The sequence below is a fragment of the Pelodiscus sinensis genome, chromosome 6, assembly GCF_052426305.1.
Source record: "Pelodiscus sinensis isolate ZL-2025 chromosome 6, ASM5242630v1, whole genome shotgun sequence".
Lineage (NCBI taxonomy): Eukaryota > Metazoa > Chordata > Testudines > Trionychidae > Pelodiscus > Pelodiscus sinensis.
The window spans coordinates 76,260,635-76,277,542 of record NC_143057.1 but is presented as its reverse complement, the minus strand read 5'-3'; the positions used below and the strand labels follow the sequence as shown (position 1 = coordinate 76,277,542).

The 16,908-nt window shown below is 38.3% G+C and overlaps 1 long non-coding RNA gene across 1 annotated transcript in view; it reads left to right on the top strand.

The window, feature by feature from the left end:
* LOC149524171 (uncharacterized) overlaps positions 1-6,732 on the top strand; it is a 120,023-nt gene extending 113,291 nt beyond the window's left edge. Inside the window, exon 7 of the long non-coding RNA XR_016349913.1 lies at positions 4,554-6,732. This is a non-coding gene — a long non-coding RNA (uncharacterized LOC149524171). The remainder of the gene's footprint in view (positions 1-4,553) is intronic.
* Positions 6,733-16,908: the final 10,176 nt, after the last annotated feature.

Here is a 16,908-nt window from a genome sequence, read left to right as displayed (position 1 = left end):
TAACAAAGCAAAGCAGCTCCAATACCTTCTCTCTGGATTTTCTTTTCCTTCCAGGCTTCAGTATTGAAAAGAACAACCTTCAGGCCTAATGTATTGAGGTCAAGAAACTTGACATACACAAAATGTGCTCTTCCCACTCTCCCTGTAGCACTGTGATCAAACTGTGGCACTCAGTATCAGAAGCCTTGGACTATTAGGCACCATACTAGAATTGTTGCCAGTAACATAGAAGTGCCAGAATGATTTGGAATGCGAATTTCACTGGGCGAGATGCTGAATGTACTTTACATCATGAATTGTCCCCTCCTAAATAATTGCATCTGCTTGGTTAGTGAGAAGCTATTAAACCAGAGTAAAGAGTAATCAAGATGGGTGATTTTTTAAGGAAAATGCCTGAATTCATTATTAAATTATTTCAACTTTTACAGTATTTCAGGTAGTATTGAAAAGAACAAAAATAGTTTTAACATGTATTTGAGCTGTACTTTTAGCGTTAACATAGTGATTTTTTTAGTGCTGTTACAGCTAAAGATCCAATGACATATATATGCCTTTATGCTACTTATGCCATTTTCCAGGGATGGATTTTTTAAAAAGTTAATAATTTAATTCATATCCTACTAAAAAGTCTTTAAACTGCCAGGTCTCAGACCTGTGACCACTTTATCTTTGAATTTGATTCTAATTGCTATAGCCACTTTCCACACTGGCAAATGCAATAAAATAAAGCTACATGTAGCCTTCCCCTATCACAGAGCTGGATAAGATGCGGCCTGGGGGCTGGATCTGGCCCACCTAACACTTTGATCCAGTCAGCGGACTGCATCTGACTGCTCTCTATTTACAGCCTGTTGTCCATTCCACTGAATTTCCAGGCAGCGGCTCAAACAGCAGGATCCTATTTAAATGGTTCATGGCTCCCAGTTGCAGCACTATCCAGCAAGTGCTGGAGCTGTGGGCCCTTTAAATAGCCACAGCAACCTCAGGCAGATGCCAGACAATGTCTCTGGCCCCAAACAACTCTAAAGGGAGGTTAGTTCCCAGATCCACCCCTTTCACTCCAGGCTCTACCCTTTCCGGGGATGGAGCTGGCCTGTGATCCTGTACCAAAATTCATTAAGGGGCCCCCCTGTAAAAATTATTGCCCACCCCTGACCTATCATGTTTCTTTGTGTGTCTGGAAGATGGTAGAACCCCCATATTTTCCAAGGATAGGGTAAGTGATGAGGTAGGCATAGCAGAGTTCTTCCTAGCAGCCTGACGGGATGGTGGAAGAGCTCCATATTCACTTCACTCCCAATAGCTGGATGTGGGAGAAGAAATTCTCTCTGAGTCTGGGGGGTATTCAGGCAAAAATCCTTCTACCTCCTGTCAGAATAGAGAGAGGAGGCAGAGTAAGGAGAGGATAAGGAAACAAAGCAGTGCTCCAACTGAAGGATCTAGGTGATAAGGAGTGAGGGAGGATTTTTGTCGTTTTTTTCCCTTGCTGAAGAATACTAATACTTCTGTGCTCCTTTATAACCTAAACCAAGATTTTAAAGAGGAACTTATGATGTCAGATGCCTCATGTTTCAGATGTTCAACCTAAGGCACTTTTAAAGGCTCACCTTTCGGTGTCTCTTTTGTGTCTCTTGTGAATCAAGCAAACTCTTGTGTATGTGTGATAACTTAGGGTATATCTATGCTACAACCAAAAGTATAAGAGCAGCATGTATACAGGTACCTGAGCTAGCTTGTATCTAGCTAGCACAGGTGCCAGTAGCAGTCAAGCTACAGCAGCATGGGCTGTATATGTCCTCTTGGGACCCTGAGTACTTACATGGGCAGCTAGCCCATACCAAAGTCTGTGCTCTAATGGCTTCATTTTTATAGTCTGGCAATTCACATTAGTCAGATCGAAGCTACACATGCTGCAATTACACCTCTGGCTGCACCATAGACATGCTCAAAAACAAGAATGTGGGAGGGAGCTAATCTAACATGCCAATATACCCGTCTCAAAAAACATGGTGCCTGGGACAGGAATTTAGCTCTTTGGCCAAAAGTTGATGAGTACTAGAAGACATAATTCTATATTTGGAAATTTCTTGGGGAACAAAATTATGATACCAAAGAGACAAAACAAAATACTTTTTTTCCTTTGGCTTCTATATTGTAAAGATTTATGTGGGTCAAATAGTTCAGAGTTCAAAATAGTTCAGTGTCTTTGGGAGCTTTGTGTTCCATTTTCAGACTTGGGAAAACAGCAACGTATTTCAGTGTCTTTTAAAATTATTTTTACATTTTGATGATTTGCAACTCTGAGCATCCTAAAAATTTGTCAATGTTTAGGCCCAAAATTTTACCCATTAACAGATGCGTATGTCATTTAAATATCTAAATTCTTTAAAGTCTAGCATAACATTGCTGAAAAAAAATAGTAAGCTAACCACAGGTTTTTGTATAGAAACTACAAGAAACAAAACTGGTGTTCCCTCTGTTATCTTTGCAGGAAAAAAATATTAACATTCTCACAGCTGCAATGAGATTATCATAAATTCAAATGTAAAAATATTACTTAGGAGTGAAGTTCAGTGGGATTTGGGTATCTGAGACTCCTTTGAAAACTGAACTTTGGTAGATAAAATTCTATAGCCTAATACTCTCTTAAGGATGGAGCTGTTTCTGTCTATAATCTCCCTGTAAATTGAGGCTGGAGATTAATTGCATCCACTAAAAACCTCGTTGACTCCACGCATAAAGACCCAAGGATTGACCAGAGGAGGCAGAAATTCAACCAAGAAGTTTCTCTATGTTGTAGAAACCACGAGAGATGTTCATAAAATGATAAAATATTAGAAATCTACGTTCATGAAAACAGAGCTTCAGAAAAAGGTTTTTGAAAAAGAGAAAAGGGCATGAAAGAACCGAGGAATAGGTTAATGAAGATAAGAGATAGAATAGCACATAAGCAACTGTTATACAAAAAAAGTGTGCAATGGGTATATGATATTATTTGTTTAAAAAAATAGCAAAATATATGTACAAAGTATAGGAAGGAGAAGCATCCATTTTCCATGTGATATGACCATGCATTGTTATACATACTTTCTAGTAGGAATTTTGAATCATCTAGTATTCTGCTCAGAACAACACTCATTCATTCATAAAATTTACCAACTTGTATAAGAATTATAGCAATACTATTGTTATCTTGACCAACGTGCAGATATTTCAGTATCACTACTGGAGTTTGCTAGTAACTTAATTATGTTTTAGACTGCCACATAAAGCATGGATTGATAAACCTCATTTGAGAGCTTAATTTGGTCCATGATCATCATGCAGGACTTATATTGATGTGAAGAAAATGGGTACCAGTTGATTTACCACCCCAAGCACAAAATAGGTTTCTTATTTCCTTATTCTTATGAGTAAGGGTAAATCTATTAGACACTCCTCCAGAAGCTTGTTGAGATTACTTCATACGAAAATGTTGTTGGATTATTTAATTAAAGAACAGGTAGCAAGAAGTATTAGCTATCTATTTACTGTTAATTATTAAAACATATCAGCTATTGAAGGTTTATGGAAATCAAATGGGGGTACACATTGGAGAGTTGGATCTTGCAGGAAATACTATATGGAATTCAGTAAACACTAAATAGAGAAGTCATGAAAAGAGTACTTCCAGGAATGAGATCATAACATCAAGATACGCTGCTCTGCCAAATCTTTAAGGGTATGTCTACACTAGCCCCCTAGTTTGAACTCGGGAGGCTAATGAGGACGACCGAAATTGCAAATGAAGCATGGGATTTAAATATCCTGCGTTTCACTATCATGTTCCCAGCCGGTCGTCATTTTGGAAATTTACTAGCCTGGAATAATTGCCCGCGTCTACATGTGGCAGAGAAGCACGATTCCAAGATAAACCCCTTAGTCCGAATTAACAGTTAAACCAGGTTTAACCAGGTTTAACCAGGTTTAACTGTTAATTCGAACTAAGAGGTTTATCTTGGAATTGCGCTTCTCTGTCGCGTGTTGACACGGGTAGTTATTTCGGGCTAGTCAATTTCCAAAATGGCGACTGGCTGGGAACATGCTAATGAAGCACGGGATATTTAAATCCCGTGTTTCATTTGCAATTTCGGTCGCCCTCATTAACCTCCCTAGTTCAAACTAGGGGTCTAGTGTAGATGTACTCTAATATATCACTCTGAGACTGTGTCCACAGGTGCAGGTGACTCTCTGGGAAATAGTATTTTTTAGGTTGATGGGTACTAATAAACATTTGGAACAATAACATGACACTGAATACGAATTTCCCCCTTGTTCACTCATTCTTTAAAATGAGATAGAGTTCAGTGTTTGTAAATGTATAAAACAACAAGCCCAAAGAAGGCTTTGCTAGTTTTCTATTATGAGTATAAATTTAAAGCCAGCAGATTCAAAAAGCAAAACTGGTTTACTAAATTTGGAGTACTTATTTCCTTTCAATATCTGCTGTGTTGGCCAGATGTGTCTTACGTCCTACCTGAATCACTTCTTATCTATCATCAATTTTAACACAGGATACAGCATGACTGGAAACCAATCTGGAATCAATCTGATTATCTTTAAAAAGCTGCAGAGAAGATTCAGAAGTTGCAAGGTACTGAACTGTGAAGAAAATCTTGGAACTAACAACAAAGAATTGCAAAGAAAGATGAACTTTGAAATTTGCTGTCCGGGTCTACTTCCTGTTGTGCATGGTGTTGTGTAGATGCCATCTTTCTGAAGCTTCTTGAATGGAAGACTGTCTGAATTGTTTGTTAGCACAACAAAATATCATTGCGGTTTTTAATTAGCATTCTAAATTTCATGAAGCACAAGGTGGTTGCTTTATGGGCTTCATATGCATCTCAGAAGGGGCTCTAAAAGCAGCTGCATTTGTTCATCATATGTGCCTCATTTTTTGAGGATGTATCAGAGTGATAAAGAACTCATGCATCCCAGCTGGGGTAGTAAATACATGAATTTAGTGTAAAGCAGTCCTGTGCTGTGAGGCTCTCAGGTTCAGCTTGTCTCTCAACACATGTATGCTAGATGAAGCCAATGACTGCTACATCTTTGGGATTTCCATGATCAGACAGTGAACAATGTTGAAAGAGACCTCTGCAAGCTTCTTAGTCAGAACAAAGAAAATGTTCCCCAAATGAATATTTTGTTAGAAAGAGGTAAGAAAAAAACCCATGCCAAACCTTTTGTGTTACATTTGTTCAGTGTTGTTGTTGTTATCCATATCTGAAATAACAATACTTGCATCACATAGGTCTTTTGTTCAAGGATCTCAAAGTGCTTTGCCAACATCAATAAGATGAGTTTTAAAACATTTTTGAGAGGCAGTGTTCTGTCTATATACCTCAAGGTGTTTTGTAGTTCATTGTAATGCTTCCTATACAAATTAAAGAAGCATAGCAAGGTTCGTAGTGGACTCCATGGAGTCTTCTGCTTTCCTAGGTGTAGCAAGATCACTTGGGGTATTAATATTTTTAAACATATTCTGATTATAGCAGATAAGATTATCAGAAAGAAAGATCCTAAAAGTGCTAAGACTCTGATTTAGCTTCCAGGCTATTGTTCTTTCTCGTACTGATTGTTAATATAACTCATAAGTGAGTATTTGTCCACATAAGAACATAAGAATGGCCATACTAGGTCAGATGGTCAAAGGTCCATCTAGCTCAGTATCCTGTCTTCTGACAGTGGCCAATACCAGATGCCCCAGAAGGAGTTAACAGAACAGGGAATCTTCAGGCAGTATCTCTCCCCTACCTAAAACCAGGGCATGATTTTTAAGAGGTAAAGAACATCTGCAGCCCTCGTTGACTTCAACAGGATTTGCATTGTAACTGAGAGTAGGATTTGGCCATAGGTGATTGAATTCATACATAGATGCTATTATTGCTCATGGATCTTGTAGACTGTGAATGCAAGATAGCCAATTGCTTTAGTGGCTAGTGTAAAGTCTCTTTGAAAATCTGGCCTTCAGCTTTCCCACAAAACTGAAATGCTGTTCCTTTGGAGAGTCTGAGTTTTCTACTTCTCTTTGTATTTATAATGGAAAGGACGTAGGGACAGAAGTGGATTTACCTTTTAAAAAACATTGCAAAGGTCATGAAGGATCTACGTTCACTGCTTCTTTTTTTGTTCTTTTTTTTTTGTCACTTGCTTCATTGTCCTCCAGTGATATACTGATGATAAGTAAAAGTTTCAGGATTTGGCCCATACATATTAATTATATTTGTTATAATCCTTTAACCCATCTTAAAGAATTAAAGTTTTGTAAAATGAAGGTTAAAACTGATCTCAGAATAGGCTGCTGACTCAGTTTCCACAAATGCCATAATTTCCTCCTGGTTACAGGAAGCTTGTCTCTTAAGTTCTAATGGCTTGGTTCAATGTTTTGGCTGATAAGGACAAGCCACAATTATTGGTTAGGCTCCATGGCTTGGGTATAAATTTATTTTGAATGTCTTGCCTAAACTTATGTTTTGATCCTGTGAAATTCTGACTATTTCTGACTCCCACTGAAATAAATTGAAACATCACTATACAGAGGCTACATCTAGACTGGCATGATTTTCCGCAAATGCTTTTAATGGAAAAGTTTTTCCGTTAAAAGCATTTGTGGAAAAGAATGTCTAGATTGGCACGTAGAATAGTGGTAGAAATGTAGCCATGTTAATCTGGTGCAGCTGAAACAAAAAACAGGACTGTGTAGCACTTTAAAGACTAACAAGACGGTTTAATAGGTGATGAGCTTTCGTGGGCCAGACTCACTGAGGAAGTGGGTCTGGCCCACAAAAGCTCATCACCTATTAAACCATCTTGTTAGTCTTTAAAGTGCTACGCAGTCCTGTTTTTTGTTTTAGATTGGCACAGACGCTTTTCTGCAAAATCACTTTTTGCGGAAAAGCATCTGTGCCAATCTAGATGCGGTTTTGCGCAAGAAAGCCCCGATCGCCATTTTCACAAGAGGCATTTTGTGCAAGAGGGCTTTTGCCCGAACGGGAGCAGCATAGTATTTCCGCAAGAATACTGACAATCTTACATGAGATCGTCAGTGTTCTTGCAGAAATTCAAGCAGCCAGTGTAGACAGCTGGCAAGTTTTTCCGCAAAAGTAGCTGCTTTTGCGGAAAAACTTGACAGTCTAGACTCAGTCTAAGTGTCCACAATTTCAAAGGATTAGATTCTTAGCAAATGTCATCCCCAGAAGAATATACCATGGAATGTACTGGTTTTTTGTCCCTGAAACTCCTTATTTGATTTGGAACTGTGGAGTAAATTGAACCACTTCCAATATACTTTGAGTTCCTAGATTCTAGTTTATTTATTTTCCTTATATCACTACTTTGAAATCTAACATTTTTTTCACTAGAAATACACCAAATTCTTCCCCCTTCAACTACATGCCATAAACCAAGTCAGAAATTTAAAAAATGGTTAAATATCCAGTTAAAATATCCTTTTTCCAGTTTTGCACACACCTCCCATTTGATCAGTTATTAATACTATTGTTCAGTAAAGTTTCTTTCTATCCTTTAGAAAGGTCCCACTTCAGCCAGGCACATGCCTAACTCATTCCCAAGTCAATGGAACTACTGAATGGTCTTAAAGTTAGGTGCATGCTTAAATTCCTTGCTGAATTCTGGCCCAAAACAAGTTGGCTAACACCACTGAGAATTTTTCCCTTTTTGGTGCTTCCTTTGAAGCAGCAGGAAGAAATCTTATGTGTGAAAAATAAATTAAATTAAAACAGTAAGAAACTGAAGTGAGTATTTTTTTTCCCCAAAAAGCAAATAAAAAAAGTCTTTCATGGAAAGTTATAAGCCCCACGTTATTTGCCCGAGAGACTTTACCAATCACTTGGGTAAACATAGAAGGTAGACTTGTGTAAATACATGTTTGGCTAAATATTGAAGCATTTTAAAGGAATATTTACCAAGTTATATTTTTGGTACCTGTATTATACATATTTTAGTATGCTCCTGCAGAGTCATTACAGCCTATTGAGTAAACAGGTCAGCTGTATATACTCGAATGAGTAGATATTTTTTCAAACATGCATTTTCAAACTAAGGACAAAAATTTAGACAGCTTATGAAACAAGGAGTTTTAGCCAATTGACCAGAATTTTTTCTTAGTTCAATATTATCAGACCTCATACATTTGACAGGCTCTTAAAAACCATTAGAGGCTAATATTCATTTGGATATTGCCCATAGCAATAAGTTGATGTTATTAAAACAACTGAGTTATTTCATTCATAATAAGGAATTTGTATTTTTATTGTTCTGAAATCCAAATGGTAGATCAGTGGTCTGCAAAATTTCATTTTAAATGAAGTCTGTTGGGGAAGATGAATTTCATAATGAATACCTGTAACCACAATCTTGTTACTAAAAAAACTTGTGTCTAGAACAAGAAACATGTCAGTGCAGAAGAAAATCTGAAATAAGCTGCAAAACTGAAATGAATCTCGAAGGTTCTCTTTAAAATGTATTATCATGCTTAGTGGAGGCTTATTTATAGTTAGCCCCACCTTATTAAAAACACCCTTTTTTAGAGACAGATCTTTGGGATCATAACAGAACCATTTTTTACAATAACAATTGTGAGGGAAGAATGATTAAAACATTGTTTATTCTTTGTAATGTTTGATAACTGCAGTTTAACAGAGAAGCTATCAGAGGAGCACCGTGTAAAATCAAATAAAGATCTCAGGGAAAGACAAGACAGGGAAGTATGTTAAAAATCACCAGGGACAGCAATGATTTAAAATTCCACGCTGGAACTTCCCCTCTCTGTCAGCTGCCCCTTTCAGAGCAAGGTAACATCAACACAGAACAGCTTTTACCTAGAATAAGGCAGTGATGGTATATGGAAACACTGACCTAGTCTCAGTTTGACAAGTATGAATAGCAGCCTTGGTATGACCAAGTGAAATTTGAAAACAGAGAGGCAAGAAAACAGAGCAGTCATTATTTTGCTGTTTAGTAGTAGATAGTCACTAATACTTTTTAATTACAAATTGTTATTGGGTTTATCCCATCCATATTTTATTCTGTGGCTAAGCTCCTTCTTTCCATGTACACTTCCTCTGGGAACATAAACTGCTGACTCTACATCTACTGACAGAAATGCCACAACATAAATTAAGTCAGGAAAACGATGGTTTTTGGAGGGTGCTAAGCTAGATAAAAAGCCACTATGCTCCTGCATAGTGTAAAACTGTCCAGCTGAGCACTGATAAAATTTATCACAGGGGCACATACGAGTAGGCAGCTTAGAGAAGCTGTCTGTGGTAAAACGTGCAACAGCAAAATAGCTAATGGAGCATTGTTACTTAATAATAAAACCATGACCCTCCCTTTCCCAAAAGAAAACCCAACAACTGATAGGTTTATAGGCCAACTTTCTCCTTTGGACTTAGCAGGCTGTCAGTTAGGGTATGTCTACACTACCCCGCTAGTTCGAACTAGCGGGGGTAATGTAGTCATCCGCAGTTGCAAATGAAGCCCGGGATTTGAATTTCCCGGGCTTCATTTGCATGAAGCTGGCCGGCGCCATTTTTAAATGCCGACTAGTTCGAACTCTGTGCCGCGCGGCTACACGTGGCATGGAGTAGCTAGTTCAGATTAGGCTTCTAATCCAAACTAGCTGTACTCCTCGTGGAGTTCGAACTAGCGGGGTAGTGTAGACATACCCTTACTCACAGACAAGTAACAGTGAATAGTTCACCAGAGTTGTGAATATTTCTAATGGAACCTCAAATAACTTGTTGGCCCAGTATATTTATAATGTATCATGAATATTAGTAATGAGCCAGACAGATTCAGATGCCAATCCTTTCTGCAGAATTTGAAATTATCTGAACCTGTATGTCCTTTGTAGCTGAAAAAGTTCAATTCACTCTTCAGTTATTTATGTTTGTGAATTTCAGAACTTTTTGGGTTGCTCTACAAGTGGAAATGCTGCAAAAAATGTTTTTCAGTCAATGAAAAACAATGAAATGTTTTTCATTTCTGCGTCAAACACAAATGTATCCTCCGGTATCCTGGAAAAGAGCTGCAGTGTAGATGTAGCCTTAGTTCTAGATCTGAATATATATTTAACACAGATCAAAATGAAACATCTGCTTTCTGAAAAAAATTCTGGATTAAACTCTGGGAAACAACAGTAAACTGCAAGTAACATGCAGTAGTTTGTGATGAATCAGAAAATTTACTCTCTCTGGGAATGTCTACACTACACTCCTAATTCGAACTAGGAGGGTAATGTAGGCATACCGCACTTGCAAATGAAGCCCAGGATTTGAATTTCCTGGGCTTCATTTGCATAAGCCAGGTGCCGCCATTTTTAAATCCCGGCTAGTTCGAACCCCGTGCCACGCGGCTACTTGCAGCATGGAGTAGCTAGTTCGGATTAGGCTTCCATGAGGAGTACATCTAGTTCAGATTAGAAGCCTAATCCGAACTAGCTACTCCGTGCCGCGTGTAGCCGCGCGGCACGGGGTTCGAGCTAGCCGGCATTTAAAAATGGCGGCGCCCGGCTTATGCAAATGAATCCCAGGAAATTCAAATCCCAGGCTTCATTTGCAAGTGCGGTATGCATACATTACCCTGCTAGTTCGAACTAGCGGGGTAGTGTAGACATACCCTCTCAGACTCAGTTATTCTATCATGCAATACTGATTCCATTCAGTAGTCTACTCATTCACTCTGTGAAGGCTAGATTCTCCTCTCTCTGTGGCATCATTTACACATAAGCAAAGTAAGTATAAAACTCTACTAAATCAAAAGGTATCATTGTACACCTGCATTGCACATGTGTAAGTTATACATGAGGTGCAAAGCTCAGAGAGTTGAAATGAAAAAGAATAGAGGATTCATAAAGACCATTACCAACCAAAGACTATTGCCAATGTGCACAGAGAAGAAAGAAGAAACACACACACAAAAGCCAAAGGAAGAGAGAGAGAGAAAGAGAGTCAGTTTTACAGAAAAGGGGAGAACAGAAATATGTGGATTAGAAGGAAAAAAGGACGACTTTTTTCTCTCCATACTGAAGCTATGCTGCAGAAAAGCCTTCACCAATAAAAGAGTTGATTAATAATATGATATCAAAGGAGAAAATATCCTCCCTCCTTGACAGATAAGTAAAAGCTGAAAGAAAAACATTTTAATATAGAAGATAAAAGGGAAAATATCATCCTAGCCCTTAAATACAGCAGGAATAATCCTTCAGGTATATCATTTGAATGCAGATGTGAAAAAGCATTACAATATTTAGCTTGATTAAAAAAGTCACTCTGGAACATGCTCCCAAATTTAATTTTACATGCCACTTTTGAGCAGTTCTAAAAGGAGTGTCCATCCCTGAATTTCAAGTGGTACAGGCCTATGTTTCTTCACACAAAATGATAAGCTCCTGATCAGCGGATCCATGGTGAGCACTGAACAGTGAAGTCTATCATTTGGTATTTATTCTGTAGGGCCTAAAATCCCCTAAACTGATGCAGAATAATATAATTTTCATTTCAGTGCCCCATAAGGAGATGCAGCCCTATCCCAAATAGTTTACAGTCCAAAAAAGTAGAAGCTGTGCTGAATAAGGCTTTCATTTTCTCAGCATAGCTCACGTGAAAACAATTTGTGCTTCAGGACAGCTACTCCTGTATGTCTGTAAGCCAGTGCTATGTGACACATTGTCCTTGCTTTCTAAAGTAGGCCTCGTCTCACTTTTAATGTGTGAAAGGAGAGATTATTCAACACAGTGGTAGACACATTTCTGTTCTCAAGAACACTGTGATATCATTAATCTTCTGGCAAGTCTGCAAAGGCAGGTTATGTGACTGCAAGTATTTTGCAAGGCTATAAATAAAGTTTAAAGAGAGAAAGAGACAGAAAGAAAACATGTTTTCCTAGAGCTTCTATTGCTACAATACGGCCCACATTAACTGTGCAATAACTTACGAGTCATAACACTTTTAATATCCCCCTTATGGCTTTTCAACATCTGTCCAGAAAAATGGGACATAAAATGGAATTTTAAGCCAGTTACACAAATGTTCTAATACAGTCTAAACCAGATACTTTATGATACAGAAGGCAGAATCATCATATACAGTGTACGTGTATGTTTGTATAAAGAGAAAACAATAGTGTTGTGTGGTATGCAAGTTTTATTGGCAAGAGTTTGTTCTAGCCATGTTAGTCACAGCGGAAAAAGGTACAAGGTCATGTTAAATGGGTACCTATAGGATCTTTATACCTTCTTAACCTATATTCCTTAACCTATATGTATATGCTACATATATTTTGAATCATCTCTTTTGGAAACTGTAGAAATGTAGGACTGGAAGAATCCTCCAGAGGTTGCCAAGTCTACCCCCCTGCACAGGACCAAATAAACCCTGACAGGTGTTTGTACAACTTGTACATAAAATTCTCCGATTATGGGGAGCCAACACCTTTCCAAAGACTGTTCCATAACTTTAATACCCATAGGCTGTGTCTACATTGGCATCCCTTTCTGGAAAAGGGATGCTAATGAGACACTTCGGAATTGCAAATCCGCGGGGGATTTAAATATCCCCCGCGGCATTTGCATTTACATGGCTGCCGCTTTTTTCCGGCTCGGGGTTTTTGCCGGAGAAAAGCACCAGTGTAGATGTGATTTTCCGGAAAATAAGCCCTTTTAGAGGCAGGGTAATTTTGAGAGGAAAATTCCATACTTGAAAGAAAGAAGGAAAGAGTTGCTTTTGACATGTGCTTAAAAATACCAGTGGTGCCTATTTGAAGCAGTTCAGAGATTAAAAATGGTAGAAGTAATTCCAGTGAAGATAGATTAGTGGGCAGCTTGCTAGAGCCCGGTGGTGAAGTGGTCAAAGGTGCATGAAAAGTTGCCAAACCATGTGATATGTTTTATTTGTGACATAATTTTTCTATTTATAATATAGGGCTATCAGCATCACTGATATGGCTTTTGAAATGTGCATATTTGTTGCTTATATCAGCAACATTGTACTTCCGAATTTTCTTATGCAATTTAATGATTGAGGCTCATTTCATACAAAATATAATTTCCTTCTGTCTGGAGTTACAGGGGCTTGCAGCAAAAGTAGTTAACTTGTCACAGCTTATTATTCCAACCTGCAGAGGTAAAGACACTTGTTTGAATTTTTAAAAAACTTTTTCAATCCAATTTTTGTCCTGAACACATGAAGAGAGGAGAGGAACCAGAAACCTACTTCTTTGCTCTGTGAACACAGGCATCAGAAAAGCATTAGATATTCCAGCAACACCCAGAAGGGTCTTTGGCCATGTAAGGTGAAGAGCGGAACTGGAGAATAAGGATCATATTTCAGGAGGGTCCTAGATTTGTTTGTGAATGATGAGAAGATCAGTAATGTCTCGATTTGTAAAACTGACGGCTTAGGTTTAGTAACACTTTTTTTTAAAACTCTTACCTCCTTGCTACATGACAGTTCTTATCCACAAAAAGTTGTAAACTGAAACTCACACTGGGGAAAGTACCTAGATCACCTACTCCTATCATCTCCTACTCCCCTGTACCATGGAGACATTCTGTCTGCATCTCCTCTCCACAAGCAGAATGCCTCTGGAAACTGCTCTATATGGACACTTTGGTAAACCTTTTTCATCTGCAGGTTTTGGTAGTTCAATGACAAAAAGCTTCAGATTGAAAAAACACCTTTAATATGAGAGAATTGATAGTTACAGGAATACAATCATATTCCGGAGTGTTGCTATGTGAGGGCTTTTTGGAGTCTTCATCCCTTGCACATAGATTTTAATGCTACATGTTGCTGAGTGCCTGCTATTGGTTTGGCCTCAACAATAGGCAAGATTGTTTCCTGAGAATGCTGATATGAAGTAGACTGGAGGCTTTGAGTCTAACAGCCATTTCTCTGTAATTGGAAGTGCAGTTTTGGAGCAAGGCTGAAAAGAGAAGTTAGCAGACCATCTTGCTGATCTTCAAGGATGGAGGTCACAGACAGTACATGGAGCAAGAGCTGAATATTCACACAAACAAGACACTTCTCATGCTCCCCTCTTCACTATATCTCTCAACTGCCTCACGTAGGCCTTGTCTATGCTGGAATGTTTTGTCACCAAAAACTGCCTTTTGTTGACTAATTAATGCAACTTTTATTGGGAAAAATACCCAGTTTTGGTGACAAAAGATTCCTCCCCTCAAAAGACATTTGTCTCTCCCTCCCCCGCTTTATTGTCGACAAAGAGCCAGTATAGAGTCTGTTGTTTGTTTTTTCGGAAGAACTGGCTTCCACCAGCATCCCACAACACTTGCCCTGATGGCTGTGCTCAGCTTTGTGATCTCTGTTGCCCTGCTGGCAATCACCCCTCCCCTTTCACAGATCTGGGAAGTATCTGACAGCTGAGTGAACTGCTCCGTTTGGGGAACAAACATAAAAGAGAAAATCTTTGGAATGTTCACATTCTACCCTGCTAGAAACACAGCAGCAGACAGACTGCTGCTGCAGGGGGAAGGCTGGAGAGACTGCTGTGCAGCTTTCCTCATGATGCTGCTCCCTGCAGCTGAAAATGCTGTGGGAAAACTCAGAGAGAATCCCAAGAAGTGCAGGGATCAGCTCTGTCTTCCTACCACACTACACTGTGGGATATTTACCCACAATGTTTTGCTCTATCTGTGGACAGGACAGCTAGCAAAGTGGCAATGAAATGACAACAATGGGAGGCAGAAAAATCAGTTTGACCGGTTTTCCCTTTTGCTGACTTTTGCATGTTGACAGCACTTTGGTCACCAAACCTTCCCAGTGTAGACATAGCCCTAGATAAGTGCTAAGGGGAAGGTTCTCAGATCCTATTAGCAGTCACAGCTCCATAGTCAATGGAGATAGTCAATGGAGCTGTGACAATTTACCGCAGTTACCGCCCAGAGAGAAGGCCAACCCAATTTTTTGTGGCAGTAGCAGCAGTGTATTTTCCTTATGATTGTCCTGCATGCACCAGCTACATCCAGACTGGATAACCTGTACCTGGCTACTGAAGGTGAGCAGACAAAAGAAAGGCAGATTTAAGTTAGGTGTGAAAAGTTGACTTTATTTTTCTTCTCATGGCATTGCTATAGGGCAAAGTGAAAATTGTTTGGATACCTTACCGATGCATTTCTGTGTGTGAACATTTTTTGATTTCTTTTAAGTGTTACATTAACCCTGAAATTTTTGAAATTGGTTCCAATTTTCCTGAAATTGGATAATTATGACACCCAGATACAGTTTTTCCTTTAAATGTTTACTGACAGTTACTTTCAGACTTCACTCCAACTTATCGCAGTTTTACCCAGGACTTGAAACAAACTTGTATATAATAAACACATCTTTGTACAGATAGCATTCTTCTCTTTGGAAAGAAGACAGCTTATACTTATTGATGATCTGTGAGAAGATATTACTGTGCAAATATGTTTTATCATATTAAATAAAGTGAACTCTAGTAAGATTTCATTGACCCAATACTGAATTTGCCCCAAGATATTGTTTTACATATTTGTATAGATGCATTTACATTTTTTACACTGTTACAAATGTGTCATTTCTAAACATCCCTGTCAAGGAATCTCCTTTGGAAAATGTTATGTATTCCATCTTACTGGAGTACTTCTACTGTAATGCTGTCTGACAAATAAGGAGCTGTACCTTGAGTTTAATAGCCATTTCCCATTAAACAGGGTGAAGAATTTCTTAAGGAAGCCTCCAACTTATGCAATAATTAATTTTAAAGAGTACATGAAGTGTTGATTTGATTTAATTTTTATATATTACTTCTGATTTTCATCTAAACTGAAGTGTTTCTTTAGTCTGTTTTGCAGCTGTGCTTGCTTTCCAGCCCTAATAGTCATTCAGATCTGTCCTTGTGCTTTTGTAACCTGCTGTTAGCCCATTATTTGCAATCTGTGGAAGGAGGAGACAAATTGTGTCACTATTCTTTATCAAAAGACCACACAGTTGTTTGCCACTTTGACTCCATGATGGATAGTTATCTTGAGGTGCGACAGGTGTGAGGCTGAAATTTAGAAGGAAACAATTCAGGAAACCAGTTGCATTTTGTTATTGACTCTTGCTTTATAACATAGGGTTAATAAATCTCTTATGTTGTCCTTAACCTCTTTTCTTTTTCTCTGCAAAATGCAGTTTTTCTCATCCAACTGACACTGCAGGAAAAGGTTCAAGGAGATAACAGACAGCTTTTTTTTCCTTTACCACATTCTGAATACACAATGTCAAATTGTATGTGAAACCTATCTCTGACTATTTCATTTGACAAATTCTTTTAAAAACTGGGATACATGATGGGGAAAAAGTGCAATTAAAACTCTCAAAACATCCATGAGTCAAGAAATCCATCATCCTAAGGAGAATATTTTTTTTTCAAGCTAAATTTGTGTTGTCAACAAGCATTCTTTCAGCCTGTGTATTCTATAAAATAATTAGCCATATTTTGTCTCCCATTGAGTGGGCTGAAATGACTGCTTTGAATTAGGAACAGTAGCACATTAGAAATTAAATAACCATATTTGTTTTTAAAAATTTCCATTTCAGGGAAGTACAGATTTCAGTATATTTTCTGCCAGTATTCTAGATCCCGTTTAGACATTATCTTGACATTCAGAAAAGAGAGCACTGTTAACAATGGGCATATCCATTTTTTAAATGTTATATGCAGTGTTCTTTATTATATTGTTCCAGGCAGAGTGACAAGACACAGTAAATGAGGATGTACTTTAAAAGCCAAAGAATCATAATGATTTTTTTTAGTTACAGTAATATCTAGAATTCTCAATAGAGCTTGGGACCCCAGTGTACATACACATAATAA